The 16495-nt window shown below is 47.1% G+C and overlaps 1 long non-coding RNA gene across 2 annotated transcripts in view; it reads left to right on the forward strand.

Moving 5' to 3' along the window:
• Positions 1–13455, forward strand: part of LOC117714703 (uncharacterized) — a 60685-nt gene extending 47230 nt beyond the window's left edge. For both annotated transcript variants that reach the window (XR_013112526.1, XR_004607583.2), the window contains exon 4: positions 12359–13455. This is a non-coding gene — a long non-coding RNA (uncharacterized LOC117714703). The remainder of the gene's footprint in view (positions 1–12358) is intronic.
• The last annotated feature ends 3040 nt before the right edge of the window (positions 13456–16495 follow it).

The following is a 16495-nucleotide window of genomic DNA, read 5'->3' on the forward strand; positions in this document are numbered from 1 at the left end:
TCCCAGGTTTTAATACTAATGTTGATGGGTGTTGCTGTCTAAGCTGAATGGAGCCTGGCAGCAGGCCTGGAGAGGCAGGCACCGACTTGTTCCCCATTTATGAGAAGGAAGCAGAGTCCTGAGACTCTGAGCATGGGGGACGTTGAATAAAGCACACAGCTCAACTGGCTCCTAGTTGCCTGCTTTCAGCCAAGGAACGAGTTTAAAGGTAGTGCAGTTAAGGGGTCTGTTTACTAGTCTCCCTCTGCTGTAGAGCTTACTCTTCAGGGACCTGAAGCACTAAGTCACCAACTTCTCTCTGTGCAGGGACCTGAGAGGTGACCTTTTGATGTCATCGAGTCCCAAACTTCACTTTGGCCCTTGCTCATACCACCACTTTCTGAATGTGGCTGTTGGAACAGTTTATGAGTTGAGTTGTCACCTTACCAGATGCAATTACCTGCTTCATTATTCCACAAATGCCTCAAGCTCATCTGCAGGGAGGCAGGCGGGCCATTTGCTTTCCTGTGTCACAGGCGTGGCAGCCCTAGGCAATAAAGTTTTTCTATATCTTGTAAGCTTTGCCGTTTCTGTGCCTGCATGCTTTGCGCCAGACAATGGACTTGAGTCGGTGGTAAGAAGATGAGCCACCTACTTAGAGTGCTATTCTGCTCATGAGCAACCCTGGTCCCAGTTCTGTCCGGCCCCTTGCACGCTTCCTGCATCCCCTCTTTCTTTCATTGCCTTTTCTTTCTGGTAAACTCCACAAAGGAAGCTCAATGCCTGGGCCATCCCAAGGCTCCCGGTTATCACTTCTGGCCAACGCAGCCCCATTCTCTTCTACAGACTCCTCCAGCCTGGAACCTTCCCCCGACCCCTACCCCAGGGCTTTGGGTCTTCTTGAGCAGCTCTGGTCCAGAGCCCTGGGAAGCAAGTGGACACTTCTGTCTGTGCCTCAGTTTCCTCCCTTGTGTTGTATCACTGTATTGAGGAAGATGGAAGTTTGTCCCTGAGACATGCTTGGCTTCCTGCAGCCCTTAGGTAGTCTAACAGGAGCAAAGGAGTGCTGTCTGAGCCACAGCCATGGCTCCTCAGCCCCCTCACTCCCTCAGCTTTTCAAAAATTAGGACTTCAAAAAGGTGACTGGGGGGCTCAGGCGCGGTAGTGCAAACCTTTGATCCTAGCACTCTAGAGACAGACAGGTGGAGCTCTGTGAGTTCAAGGCCAGCCAGGGCTACACAATGAGACTCTGTCTCAAAGAAAAAAGTGATTGTGAGGCTAAGCATGCAGCATAGTGGGAGAGCACTTGCTTAGCATGTACAAAGCCCAGTGTTTAAAGTATAGAAATAAAAGAACATATACACAAACAAGTTTAGGTGTGCTGTCACATGCCAGATTCCTCATTACTCAGGAGGTAGAGGCAAGAGAATCATGAATTCAATCAAGGCCATCCTCTGCTCTTGTAGCCCTGGGCAACATAAGGAGGGTTTTTTTTTTTTTTTGGTGGGGGGGCGGCGATGTTTGTTGTTTTGGTTTGTTTTTTAAGTGATAGATGTCCACACTATAAAATTTAATCTTCTCTCACTTCTATGCCCTGGATTTCATTGCTTCTCCAAAGACCCCTGTTTCTCTAGTTCTTTCTTGATCTTTCCAGAAATGTCTGGCACCAACAGGATGATTTTTGCACCAATGGCACTTGCTCTACACACATTCTCATTTTGCTATTATTATTTTTTTTAACAAGAAAAAAAATCCTGAACAAAACAACTCCAAAGTATTGCTACTTTTTAAAAAATTTTGAAATAGTTTAAGACCCACAAGAAGTTGCAAAAATAGTCCCAAGCCCTCCCAGGCACCTTTCACCCCACTTCTCCCAGGAACAACATCTTACGTAACCATGGCACACTGTCAGAGCCGAGAAACTGACGGGTGCAGCGTGACTGACTGAAAGGCAGACCTTATTTGGACTCCGCCAATTTTCACATGTGGGGTTGTTTCAATGGCTTGTGTTTTCTTCTGCGGTCCTTTATAACATTTTTTTCTCACACAGGGAGGGTTTGTGGATTGGGATAGAGAGCATTTCAGTCACTGCAGAGAAAGTCCTTTATGTTAACACTTTAAGATCTCACCTTCAGAGCTGGAGAGATGGCTTAGCAGTTCAGAGTGCTTGCTGCTCTAGCAGAAGGCCCAGGGTCAGTTCCCAGAATTCACATGGAGGCTCATATCTGTAACTCCTGCTTCAGGAGATCCAATACCCTCTTCTGGTCTCTGTCAGCACTACATGCACACATGTACATAACTCCCCACCCCCACCCCTCTAATTTAAAATAAAACAAATCTTTAGAGTCCTCCTCTCCCTGGCCCAAGCCCCTAGCAGCCCCCGATCTCTTCATTTATGTTCTTTGTATATAATCATTCGTGTATAGTCCTACATGGCTATAATTACACACATTGACAATGTTGTATAAAGAGAGTGATGTCATATGTCTAACCTTTTAAGATTAGAATGTTTTTCTCAGTGTAATACTCTTGAAGTCAATTCAAGCTATTGTTTTAAATCAACGGTTTCCTCTTTTTTATTGCTGGGTAATACTCTATATTATGGAGGTAGCCGGAGTGTATTTAATCTTTCACCTGCTGAAGGACTTTGGGACTGTTTCCAGTTTGGGACCTTTACAAATAAAGCAAGTAGCTATTGCTGGGTGTTCCCACAGGTCTGCTTTCATTTTGCGGGGCCAAATATCCAAAAGTCTAACAGCCAGGTCATGTGGTAAGCAAACGTTTAATAATTCGATAAGCATGTGTTCAGTCTGTTTCCCGAAGGACCATTCCAGTTGCTCTGGGTTCCTCTTGGCTTTTACTGTCAGATACTCTAACACTGTGACAAGGCACCTGGAACAACCCGCTCAAACTTCTGTTTAAAGGTTGCTTACATTTCTCAGCTTTCAAAGTTTGGGACATGGATGGCTAGCCCCATTACTCTGGGGACTGTGGGGGTGGGCAGTGGAGAAAGCCACTTACTCTGGTACAGCCAGGAAGGGACAAGGGAGAGACTCGGGACAAGAGCCTGGGGTCCCTATTTTCCCTTCAAGTACATACCATCCCCCAATAACCTAAGCTCTTTCTGAAGGCTCCTCATCCCCTTGTAGTGCTGGGGGCCACAGACAAAGCATTCAATGTGTGGGCTCTAGGGACAGCTGAGGCCAAAGCCACTGCCAAAGCAACGACTTAAGTCAGCATTTCAGTAGGACTGCCATGTTTGTTGGTTTTGGTGTTTTGAGACAGATTCAAACATAACCCATGCTGGTCCCCAACTTCTATGTAGTTGGGGCTGCTCTTGAACCTCTGATCCTCCTACCACTACCTCCCAAGTTTAGGACATTACAAGTATTCCAGACAAATCCCACCATGTCTGGCTGTTTTGTTATTTTGAAAGAGAATTTTGATATATAGCTTAGGGTGGCCTCAAATTCCTAATCCTCCTGCCTCAGCTTCCCAAGTGCTGGGCTGATAAGTGAGTACTAGCTCTGACTTCATAGCACTGGTTGGTATACATTTCCCTCCAACTAAGGAACCTGGACATGTTTTCCTGTGCTTCCCCTCCCCCCCCCCCGTCTCTCTTCTTTAATGATGTGTCTGCACAAAACTCTGCACTAGCCTGTAAGGAAACGGCTTGATTCTTTCCACCAGCATTGCCACATTTGAGTGCACCCTAGCTACAATCCCTTGGCTCTGAACCAAACATAAACCTTTCTCCGTGACAGCTTTCTGTCTGCTAATAACAGGGATTCTGTGGGGGAGAGTGCTTCCTTTTGATGACATCAATTTCATCCATCAGTCCCTTGCTTTTTCCAGTAATACATCCTATCAGCAGGTGGACAGCTTCCTGGACATTGTACAGACATCACGCACATGGCCGGTTCCCTGTCAGGGGCCTCACTACCCAAACTGGTGCCTCTCTGACCTCTGCCGTCTGACAGCCCTGAGTGTCCACCCTTCTCATGCTGGGAGAAGCCCCTAGAAACAGGGCTATGGGTCAGAAGTCAGCATTTGTGCCTCCCACCTTGCCACTTTAATGTCTGCAACATCTCTCACCAACACACAGCTTTATCAGATTTATTTAGTCCTGGCCAATTTTAGGAGTGAACAATAGTTTCTCCATGTGGTATTGGCTTTGATTTCTAGAAGGGCTTGCTGCTTAAGGTATTTGGCTACTGTCCCATCCGTGTTTCTCCTGGTTGTAGCCATCCACAGGAGCCCAAATAATGAAGGTCTGGGCTATGGCAATGCAAGGACTCCCTCTTGGCTCAGTCCTTACCACTGATGGCTTTACCATGGGGCTGAAAGTGGGGTTCATGCCTTGTATCTCACTTGCAGCCATGAGAGTCTCTCAGAGTTGGCTCAGTGTCCCCACCAACAAAAGAACAATATCAATTCATAGGAATGCACAGGATGAAGGCTGGGACTCTACACTGGCAGAAAACTTCTCTAGACTATGGAAAGCCCTGAGTTTGATGTCCAGCATCACATGCACTGGCATGGTGATGCATGTTTGTAATCCCAGCACATGGGAGTATAGGCAGGGGAATCAAGGTAAATCTCAGTTACATAGGTAAGTAGAGGCCAGCCTAAGCTATTTGAGACTTTCTTTTTAGAATGAATGAATGAATGAATGAATGAAGAGCACAGTGAGTGCTATCCAAGGGCCAGATTTTTATTTACCCCATCCTTAGAAAGTCTCACACCATTTCTCACCATGGCCCCTCAGCTCCCACTGGACTCTCCCCTGGCTAGACTTCCTCTTGGCCTCCAAGAGTTTGTCGCAATTCCAAGATCTTCAGATACTCACCAGAGAGCTTCACATTGTCATGAGATCTCTGACAAAGACTATTATTGTCCAGTGCTGCCTGCCATGTCTGCTGCCCCAGTGTTCTGACCCCGAGGACAAGCCCACCAACCACTTCCTGCCTGGGTATCTGCTTCTATGTCACAAGCAGGGCCTGTCTGAGCGAAGCCAAGGATGGGCGGAGACAGGACATGGTACAGTCAGAAACAGACAGACACGGGCTGGAGGACTTGATATGTAGCTGAAGCCCTGGAGAGATCCTGGTGTGGCAGGTGGTAGCCTAGGCTTTTGCATCACTAGGTGACATCTCAACAAGAGAGAAGGGGTACAGTTCCTGAACCTGCCTAGAGCCAGGACCCAGCACAGAGGAGGATATCCACTTCAGCTACTGCCTGGAGACAGTAAGGACTACACAGGAGCTCAGCCACCCTCAGTTTTCAAGGCAATTTTACTACCCAGAAAGATAAGACTCCCATCAGAAGATCATAAAGGAAGAGCCTTAAAATCAAGCGCCAAGCTTCCAGATCAGGGACTATCTGTTCAGTCACTGATCTGCAGGCTTAGCTCCTAGCCTCCCTTTCTCTCCTTGCACAGGTGCCTGCAGCCCCTGGGAAGTGGCTCCTTCTCTGCTCTTCAGACTGGGTTTGGCTCCTGTCTGTATTTCCTGGTAACTAGTGCACATGCCCCTTCTCCTGTGACTCGGTCTGCTGTTTGTTTTAACATGCTTAAAGACTGAAAACTCAAGTTTCCTTCCCCCATAGCTGCCAATCAGTGCCCCTCTCCTGTCCTGTTTCTCTGGCTCCTCTACCTTGAGTCTCTCTCTCTCTTTTCCCTGTAAGTGCCATCTGTCCCACGTCACTCACTCCTGTTGCTTAGAAAAGTAACCATAGACTGTAGAAATCCTTCTCCAGTTCTTCACCCCATTCCTGTTCCCAGGTATAGCTCCAAGAGATGACACTGCAGGAGAGATCAGCTGGGTCCCTAAGGACTCACGTGGACTGCCTAGTTCTTTATGCTGAGTCAGGGTCAGACATCACAACTGCCAGGTGTTTAGTTGGGAATTGATTTGCCTTTTAGCTGTTCGACATGAGTGAGGTTGGCTAGGTGATAGATATGTAGAACCTTTTTTTAAAAGGGAATATTTATTGAGTAGCTATTGTGAGCTAGTTGTAGTTCTGGCCCTTAAAGAAAGATGGTAAAGAAAACAGACAGACATTCTTGATTTTCCAACTTACCCTCTTCTAAGATCTCTGCCTTTGGCAAAAGGTACAGTGTTTCCTGAAACCGTGAAGTGTCTTCCCTGGTCATCCTAGGTCATGCTCAGCCTTTTTAGATTTGTCACAACTGCCAGACTATGGTGACACACACCTTTAGTCCCAGCACTTGGTAGGCAGAGGCAGACAGATCTCTGTGAGTTTGAGGCTAACCACAGAGTGGGTTCCAGGACAGCTGGGGCTACACAGTGAAACCTTGTCTGAAACAAAACAAAACACCAAAAAGAAAAAAACCCAATCAATGAAGAAGAAAAAGGAGAAGAGGAGGATGAAGAGGAAGAAAAGGAGAAGAAAAGAAAAAAGAAAGAAACAAGAAAGCCCTGTCTCAAAACAACAACAAAAACAGAAATAAGGGGCTGGAGAGATGGGTCAGTGGTTAAGAGCATTGACTGCTCTTTCAGAGGTCCTGAGTTCAATTCCCAGCAACCACATGGTGGCTCACAACCATCTGTAATGGGATCTGATGCCTTCTTCTGGTGTGTCTGAAGACAGCTACAGTGTACTCACATACATTAAATCAATCAATCAAGCAAGCAAGCAATCAAGCAAGCAATTTGTCACAGCTATAAGACCCTGACTGCAAGCGCTAGGAGCAATGACTACCTGTGATCCCAGCATTGGGAGTGGAAGAAGGAGTACTCTGAGCCATTCAGGGTAATCATCAGTTAAGTAGCAAGTTCACGGCCAGCCTGAGCTACAGGAGATGCTGTCGGTAAAAATGGTTCTCACTGAGATATCAGCAGTCAAGACTTCAGCAATGAGGGTCAGGGACACACCTCAGCCCAGAACAAGAAGGCTTCTCTTGGGGAGAATGATGAGGGAGAATCTCATGGATGCTTCCAGAATGAATGTTGCAGAGAATAGCAAAGCCAGAGACTACAAAGCCATGCTGGAGGGAGTGAAAAGATGAGAGGAGTCAAGGTCTCTAGAGACCCAGAGGGATGATTATGCCAGACCTTGAGTCATAGGACAAAGACCAGTATTCAATCAACAAGTATCTATAAGCTCTTGCCTTCTTAGATCCAGTGATTGCTTTCACTGGTTTGCTTCTGCCTTTACCATCATAAGAACTCTACCAGCCCTGTGTCAGGAACACTGGAGACCCAAGAAACAGGCTTCCACAGTTCCTAGCCTAGCCTAAATGCTAGTCTAACCACAGGTCCTGAACAATAAAGTATCTCAAACCACTAAGCTTTGGGGTGGCTTGTTACATGGTATGACTGTAACAGAGCTGACTGATACATTCTCTCTGGAAAGAAAGACTGGTGTTCAGAGATTATAGAAACCCTGTTGGCTGCCTATTTTGCTTACCTTTTCCCTTCTTGCTGGACCCTGACTCATGAAGCATTAAGTATGTCATGACAGATGCAGAAGTGCTGGGATGGGAGGACAATATATACCGTTGTGACAGAAGCATCACAGTCCAGCAATGGCGAAGACCCAGTCTCTGTTAGCCCTCCCAGCTCACGTCTAGAGAATGCCCAGCTTCTAGCTGAGTTTGGATCTTGAACCTTCCAGAAGGTTCCGGGAGATTCCTGAAGATCTAGAACATTCCCTTTCATCTTACGCTAGACAAGCTCAGCTCCATCACTTACAGCTGTGAATCCTGACTAGGTCACATGGGACATTTATCATCCCCTGCCTGTGTTTCCTCAGTGACAGGTGAGGCTTCTCACATGAACATCTAACTCCTGAGACTAAACGGAGTTGCCTGTGGAAGCATGGCCTAGGATCAGTACACAGCAGGCACTCAATCCATGCTAGCCATCTCTACTGCATATCTCAGTCCTGGGTCTGAGATCTGAACCCTCATCTGCCACCCAGATGACCTCTGTGGCTGGGACCAAAGGTGCTTGTGACATCTGGTAGGCACACTTAGCCAAAAGACACTTTGTGACTTAGTGTCTTAATTAGAAAGGAAGAAAAAAAGAAAGAAAGAAAAAGAGAAGGAAAGAAAGAAAGAAAGAAAGAAAGAAAGAAAGAAAGAAAGAAGGAAGGAAGGGAGGGAGGAAGGAAGAAGAAAGGAAAGAAGGAAGGAAGGGAAAACTTTTTAAATTGCTGACATTTACAGTGTTAGTGCTAAGAGCCAGGCCCTCACACATGTGATATGATTCCCTCAAAGGGCCAGTTCATTCTTGCCCCTGTTTACAGAGACTACAGCAAAAATAGGCAAGGAGGTACAATACGCCCGGTCTGCATTCCTTTCCTACCCGGCAGCCTTCACTCTTTTTTTTTTTTTTTTTTTTTTTTTTTTTTTGAGAAAAGGCATTCCAGATTTTTTGGGGGGGAAGCTCTGAGCCTCTTTGATGAGTATAGGGTCAAAGCTGTCACTCAAGTTGCCCTGCTTTCCTCTAGCTCACATGACCCAGGCCTGGGTGATCCTGGGACTTTGCCTCTTGAGTCACAGGTCTGGGAAGCCTGCTTCACCATGGCAACCTTGTCTGTGGGTCCTTGAGCGTCTACATCCTAAGCACATGAGATTTCCACTCCAAGAGCTACCCGTCTTCTTTCCAGTGAGGCCCCAGATATCAAGCTGAAATCAGGGAGTCACTCTGGGCCCTAGCCCATATTTAGGAACACCACAAGGTCATATGGGGTTTGAGGTTACGAACACACAAGGTTGAGTGCTGGAGGGAAGGATCCTGTCTGGCAAGAGCATTGCTGGCATTAATGGAAAACATACCCACTGTGACACTGTAAAGCCAGATGCTCTGCAGAAGTCCTCAGAAGTGGCTTCTCATCCACCCTCCACCTTCTAGACTTTACAATTCCACAGAGCAGTTCCCAGTAACCCAACAGGCCCACAATCCCCTGCCTGAGTGACTCACCTAATGGCTATCAGTTCCAAATCATGACACAGCCTATCCTGCATTGCTTGTCCCAGAGTCTGTGGGACTCTCTCCAAGGCTGGGGATAAGGAGGTCCACCATGTCAGTAATCAGCTAGCCATCCTCCCCTGCTTCACACATTCGAGAGCTGTACCGCATGCATGCCATACTTATGTTGAATTGTGGGGTTTGGGGGGGAGGAGGGTTGCTTTAAGTCTGTTAATAGTTCAGATGACCGGGGGAAGGGCACAGAAATTTGTCTGTAGAAATAAAACATAATTATGCGTTAGAAACCAACATACTTTACAGTCCTGCTAGAACAGCACAGTGACATCTCAGGGTTTGTCACAGCAGGACACCTGGCTCTGCCCTGTGCCCCCTCACTCCCCAGCCTGGTAAGTGACCAGAAGCAAAAGTCCAAGGGAGACAGACTGAAAACAGATTCCCTATGAGGTGACACAGTCTAAGGCCATGGTGTTACACACTTGGTGTTTGGAGAAACAATGGTCCTTATGATGAAAACAGAGAGGGTAAGACTTGGCGGAAGTCACACAGCACAAAGGAAGAGTGCCTGGAACATGCCTGCCCACCTCCCAGCATTCTGCAGCACCTTGGTTTGTATCTTTAAGGCACTTCAGATGCTTCCGGCCACTGCTGATGGTCTGGAATCACACCATCAAAATCCCCAAAGCCACTCCCTTCCATCTGTCTGGTTTGAAGCCCTCCTTACTCAGTACCCCACAGCACCCACAGCACCAGTTGGTGTGGGATCCACAAATGCAAACTCATTTAAATGTCAGCTGTGGCGACACGGGGCTCAGGGAGGCAAACAGGTGACAGAAATAGATGTGACAATCACAGTATCCTAGGCTGTCGCAGGCACTTCCAGCCCCTCTTAACCCTTGCTTGGACTGTTGGCTCTCAGAGAATCAAGGTAACCAGGAACCCCCATCTTGAGGGAAACTCAGGAATTCTCCATCATTCTTCCAGCATCTTAGATGGATCCCAGGCTCATCCCACCTGGACACCTTATGAGCTTTTTTTCTGTTTCAATGAACTGAGTTTTCGAGATTTTGTTTGCACAATGGGATCTGATGCCAAGAATTTGGAAATGACTGGCCTCTGTGATTTTCCAGGCAGCTTCAGTTAATGGGCTGCAAAGAAAGGCTCAAGTCCACTCCGGAAGTAGTGGCTGTCCAGGGTCCACCTTTTGGAGCCAGAAATTTACCTTCTGACTTATCTCTGTGAGAGGTGAGCCATGGGGTTTAATTTTAAAGGAGGAGGCACTTCTGTGGCGTCAGGAAGCCTCTTTGTCTGCTTTGAAGCCCATCCAAGGTTAACTTTCAGTGGTCAGGAGGAACTCAACCTCTTTTCCCAGCCTCAGCAGCCCTGGCCCCTCCCCCAGCCTTGCACAACAAGGTACCAACTGGCACCATACAAAAGCAGCCTCGTCCTTGGATCCCCAGGTCCTGAGTTGGGGCCAAGCTCCTGAGTGGCCTCAATGTGCCCAACTTGCTTTGCTATCTTACTGTCCCTGTGCTTACAAAAAGAAAGAGGGAGGGGTGGGATAGCCCCAAGCCACCTTTGGTTTGAGAACTTTTGCATTTGGATTTAACCACGGCCTTTGTGAAATCTCTCTTCTGGCAACTGTGTTCCTCAGCTGAGAGAGGGAGTGAGATCTCCCCTGGGAGAAATGGGAGATGGGGAGGCTGAGTGATAGGGCTGAAAGGAGCAGGCCCTGAGAGGGAAGGATGGATGACTTACAAGAGGGCACGAGAAGCCATCGGATAGGGGCCTACAGATGACAGCAGTGAAACTATGAAGACAGTTGACCCCAGATGTACTATTCAAGAATGGGATGTCCGTGTAAGATATCATGTAACTGTCTATGGCTGACAGCCATGTGCTATGTCTGCTGTAGAGTGGGTTCTCTGGCCAGGTTCTGGTGTACCTTCATGCCCAGAGAGGGAGGAAGAGGGCAAGCCATGTTTGGCTACATCAGATTCTGCTTTTGTGATAGAGGAAGGATCACCCACATTGTCTTCTCAGGGTCAGGAGTAAGAGGTGGGAGATGGATTACTGGAAGGTCTGTCCAGAGTCTGGTAGTGAACTCCATGGTTCCTCATTGGGCCAAGCTGCACAGCTTTAAAGCCAAAACTAAGAGACCACAAAGCTAAGTAGCATGAGACGAGGAGGGACCCTGCTGCCTGGTTACATATTGAGCCTCAAGACTATTCTTGACATCATTGAGTAGTGGATGCTGTACTAGCCACAACCAACTTTGAAGCCAAACAGCCTGTGTCCATATTTGGTTCTGTCGCCCACCAACTGGACACCTATTGTGAATGCCAGCTTCCCTGCTTACAACGGAATTAATAAATGACAAGACAGAGCACTAACAAATAACATACCTTCTACTGTTTTCAGCACCCATGGTAGACATTGATAATCAATCAAGATAACCTTTTCTCATTGAGCCTCAGAGCCCCTTCTGTGTGTCCAGAACTCCAGGAAGACTCCCCATTTGACATCTGAGGTGCAACCCTTTTACCGTCTCCATCAGTAGCCACAGAACACAGTTCTTAGCACAGACCGTGGATAAACACCACTACCCAATCTCTGCTCAGTGCACGGATTCTTAGCTTCCTTAGCTTCCAGCAACAGGGAGCTTACTCTGGCTGCCCATTTCACTGCTGACCAGTACCAAGAATTAAAAGTTTCCTCTCAACTCTCCCTCCTTGCCCCTCCCTATTCTCTCCCCATCAGTGGGTCTATGGCAGAGTTCCCTTCCTCCCTGAGTGTGCTGTCACTACAGATTTAGGGGTTTTATTTTTAGGTGATACATTTGAACCTTCTGATGAGTACAGCCTTCTCTCAGCTTGCCTGTGCTCAAGCCCAGGCTAGCTAAGCAGCTTTGGTATTTTGATGGACATGTGAGAGACGGCGTGCGGTGTGCAGCATGCGGCGAGTGTGTGTGTGTGTGTGTGTGTGTGTGTGTGTGTGTGTGTGTGCATGTATGGATCAGGACAAACAGAGAGGGGTAAGATAGAATGACAGATGATGTGTTTTAAAGCTTCCTAGCTTTAAAAACCAGCCCAATGTCACTCCTTACATAAGCTTAATAGCTTCTCAGGGGGATTGGGGCTACATCCAGGGCCTCATTGTTAGCTGATTAAGGTTGATTATTCCAAGGGGAGGGGGCCATGAAGAGGGATGTGAAGTTATATAACTAACCACTTATTTGGATTTAATCTATGGTTCTAAATTTAGGAGGTGGAAGACTTCAAAAATGAGTTCTTGTCCTTTAAAGGTGGCACTGGCCACACAGGAGGCAGGGGCCATGGGTCCATCAGGTCTCTGAGACCAAAGGCTGTGGGGGCACTTTTCGTTTAGAGGGGACCTCAAGGGTTTTTGTTTTTTTTTTCCTACAGTACTGCAAGGACTCGCAAGAGAACAGTGCACCTGACGAGAGGAGGAAGACAGTGTGGTGATAAAGGGTGAATCAGAAACCGGTGTCCTTCAAGCTGGAGAGCTCTATAAAAATCTGGAAGGTCATGGTTACCCAAGAGAAGGACATGTGTTCATGCATGTGGTCATTTCCAAGTGTATTCCCTCTGTGCTGGGATGCATAGCTTTGCCGTTCTAAACATTTTGTTCAGAGCTGTGGCAAACCATAGAAGTCAGAGTGTGCTCCAAAAGGAGTCCACAGGCGCCTCTCCCAGCACAGTTGTGTGGAGGGCTGCAGATGTAGCTCAGTCAGTGCTTGCTTAGCATGGTCCTACATTTGAGCCCCTTGGTCCCCACACTGCCTCCCAAGAATGTTGTGTAGAGCATGGAGCCTGAAGCAGGGGGAACATGAGTTTGAGGCCTGCCTAGACCGTGTATCAAGAACCCGTCTTTTTGTTTTGTTTTTTTTTTTGAAACAGGGTTTCTCTGTGTAGCCCTGGCTGTCCTGGAACTTGATCTGTAGACCAGGCTGGCCTCAGACTCACAGAGATCCACCTGCCTCTGCATCCCGAGTGCTGGGATTAAAGACATGCGCCTGGTGCAAGAATCTGTCTTAACTGGACAAAACTAGCAGGTTTCCATGGGTATCAAGGCACATCTTGCAGAAGGCTGCACACAGCTCTCTGGAAGTCATTTCCACAGCACTTTCCTGATGCTAGAAGTCAAGCCTCTGAGTGACTAAAGGCTTCTGCCAATAGCTATAGATGCCACAGGGAACAGTGACCTGCCTCTCTATATGTCAACAGCCATCCTGTTAAGAGAGAAGCTGCAGGAAGCAGAGGACAAAGAGCAGCTGTTGAGGGACTAGAGGTGGCTCAGTTCACTGAGGTTCAGAGCACTGGTTGCTCTTTCAGAGGAACCGAGTTCACTTCCCAGCTCCTACATGGCAGCTCACACCAGCTGTAACTCCAGAGAATCTGAGGTACTTTTCTGCTCTCCGTGGGTACTGCACACATGTGGTACACATGTAGGCATAACACCCATACGCATAAAATAAAAATAAATAAAATTTCAAAGAGCAGCTTTTGGGCTTCAACATCTCCTCAGACACCCCTTGGCCACTGCAAGGAAGCAGTCCCAGGATAACCCTGAATTGCGCATATATAAGACAAAGCATAGAAAAGCACAGAGAACTTGGGGTTAAGCCCCAAGCACGTGAGTGCTCACGCTTGTAATCGCAGCACCAGGGAGTCAGAAAGGCAATCCCAGGGCCAGTCAGTCAGTCTAGACAGTGAGAGATGCATCAAAAAATAAGCTGAACTGGGCCAGGCATGCTGGTGCACACCTTTAATCCCAGCACCAAAGAGGCAGGAACACACTCCTCTCTAGGAGTTCTAGGCCAGCCTGGTCTACATAGGGAGTTCCAGGACAGCCAAGACTACACAGTGAAACTCTGTTTCAAAAATAAACAAAAAGCAATCCAGGTGGGGAACAGGCATGGCTCTTTCTTGCCTTTTGGAGACCACCATACCATCTAGACTGAGGAAGATCCAGAAACCTCAGGCTCATGTGATCCATGGTCTTGGTCACACGGAGACTGAGGGAATGCCCGAAGCATGCGTTGCCATAGGATGAGCTTCAGCAAATATCACCCAGGTATCTGTGGAAAAGCTGGGTGTTGAGGCATCACCATTTAAAGAGGAAACAGCTTCAGGCCACCTGTCAACCTGCATAACCTGTGGGCACCAGTCAAGGAATATGCTGACAAAGCAAGGCTGGAGCTGTCCTATCACTGATGTGGTAGGACTGGGGAAGGGAAAATCCCCTATACAGCCTGTCATCTTGAAGATCCAATGTTTCAACAAGAAGGCTGGGTAGGGCAGGGGTTACCTGTGTCCACACAAGGACATTTATCAAATGCTAACAAATTCTTGGGGGCTAGAAAGATGGCTCAGCAGTTATGTAAAGTTGCTGCTCTTGCAGAGGACCTGGATTCAGTGCCCAGCAACCACATGGTGGCTCACAGCCATCTGCAATGGGATCTTACGTCCTCTTCTGGCACACACCTGTGTAGACAGAGCACTCAAACACATAAAATAAATCTTAAAAAAGAATAAAATAAAATAAATAAATCTTAAAAAAATGTAAAGACAAACAAGGAATAAGGTATGGGTGGCAGGAGCACTTTAGGCCAAGCTGATGACCTGAATCAGAATCCTTGACCCCAACAAGTTATCTTCTTACCTTCACACACACACACACACACTGACTCATGCCCTCTCCTACTGGTCACACTAAATAAATCAATGTAAAGATAAAAGAAAACAATGTTACAGTTTCTGAGGAAGAACACCTGAGGTTGACACCTGCCTCCTTCTGCACACACAAGCACAGGGACACATGCTCTCTGCACACATGTGCAGGCACACACGCTCTCTGCACACACATGGACAGGCACACAAGCATTCTACACACACAGGCACACATCACTTTACACACACATGTGCAGGCACACACCCTCCCACTCACAAGAAAAGTGAGAAAAAAACGAAAGAAAAGAAAAAGAAGGGAAGTTTTTATCATGGCTCGAGATGTTGGAGTTTAGTCTGTGATCACCTGAACTTATTGTTTGGACCTGAAGCATTGCAGTACGTCACGACAGATGACCCAAAATAAAGGGGTTTTAACTCACTTTATAATAGGCAGATGAAAAAGAGGGACAAGAGGGTCTCCATCCATTTCAAGAACATGCCCCTCACTGAGCCTCGCTTCCCAAGAATCTATCATGACCAGTACAGTACTGACCATGGGCCAAGCAAACATGGGCCCCCGGATGACATTCAAGATCAAAACCACAACAACAGGTGTCTAACATACACATACTAAGGCAGGAATGGGGTCTGTGAGGGCAGTGAGGAGATCAGCCCTTACCAGCTTCCACCCTGCCTCTGTCCTCACCAACCCAGGTCACAGTGACTTTTAACTTCCAATTTTCTCATCTCTCTGACTGTCTGTCAGTTTTAGTCCCAGCGTGAACCACAAAGGCAGCCTGAGAATCTTTGTTAGGTTTCTGATGACTAAGGAGTTGCTGGCTCCAGAGGTAGGAGACCCTCACCCTGAGGCTGGACAATGGGTACCAAAATTCAAGAGGAGTCAGGATGCTCTACAGCAAGGAGGGTGACCATAGTTCACAGCAAGTTATTTTTGCAACACAGAGGCACAATAAACACTCACAAAGATGGATGTGCTCGAGAGCATGACGTTGTTGTAAATCTCATTACCACCCTGGACCCCATAGACATGGGCAACTGCATGCCCATTTAAAACTATTATCACTAGGCACAGTGGAGCAGGCTTTTAATCCCACAATGGGGAGTCAGAGATAGGTGGATCTCTGTGGGTTTGAGACCAACCTGGTCTACAGAGAGTTCTAGGACCGCTCAGGCTGTTTCAAAAGAAAAGAAAAGAAAAGAAAAGAAAAGAAAAGAAAAGAAAAGAAAAGAAAAGAAAAGAAGTAAAATGCTGTTGGAAGTTGGGAAGTTAGCTTACTGGGTAAGAGTGCTTGCTGAGCAGATGTGAGGATCTGAGCTCAAATCCCCAGCACCCATGTAAAAGGCTTTGTGATGCTTTGTATGTCTGTAACATAAACACTGGGGTGTTGTAGGAGGCAGGAGGATTGTGGGGTTTACTGGCTGTCAACCTGGTCAACCTGGTTCGGGGCTCCATGAGAGACCCTGTCTCAAGGGATTAAGACAGAGAGTAATAGAGCCAGAAACCTACTTCTTGTCTACACACACACACACACACACACACACACACACACAGACTTTAGAAGCTGTGGATGGGAGTTTACATCTATAACCCCAGGACTTAGAAGGCTGAGATTAGGGGGTGGGGGACAGGAGGGGGGTTGTCAAGAGCTCCAGGTCAGCTTAAGCTACAGAGTGAGGCTTTATCTCAAAAACTACTATTACTACTACTACTACTTACTAGTAAGTAGTACTACTAAGTACTACTAAGTACTAAGTAGTACTAAGTTCTATTACTAAGTACTAGTAAGTAGTACTACCTGCTAGTAAGTAGTAGTAGCAGTAACATATTTATTCACGGACATCTGTGGT

Source organism: Arvicanthis niloticus, chromosome 9 (genome assembly GCF_011762505.2).
Source record: "Arvicanthis niloticus isolate mArvNil1 chromosome 9, mArvNil1.pat.X, whole genome shotgun sequence".
NCBI classification, from domain to species: Eukaryota; Metazoa; Chordata; class Mammalia; order Rodentia; family Muridae; genus Arvicanthis; species Arvicanthis niloticus.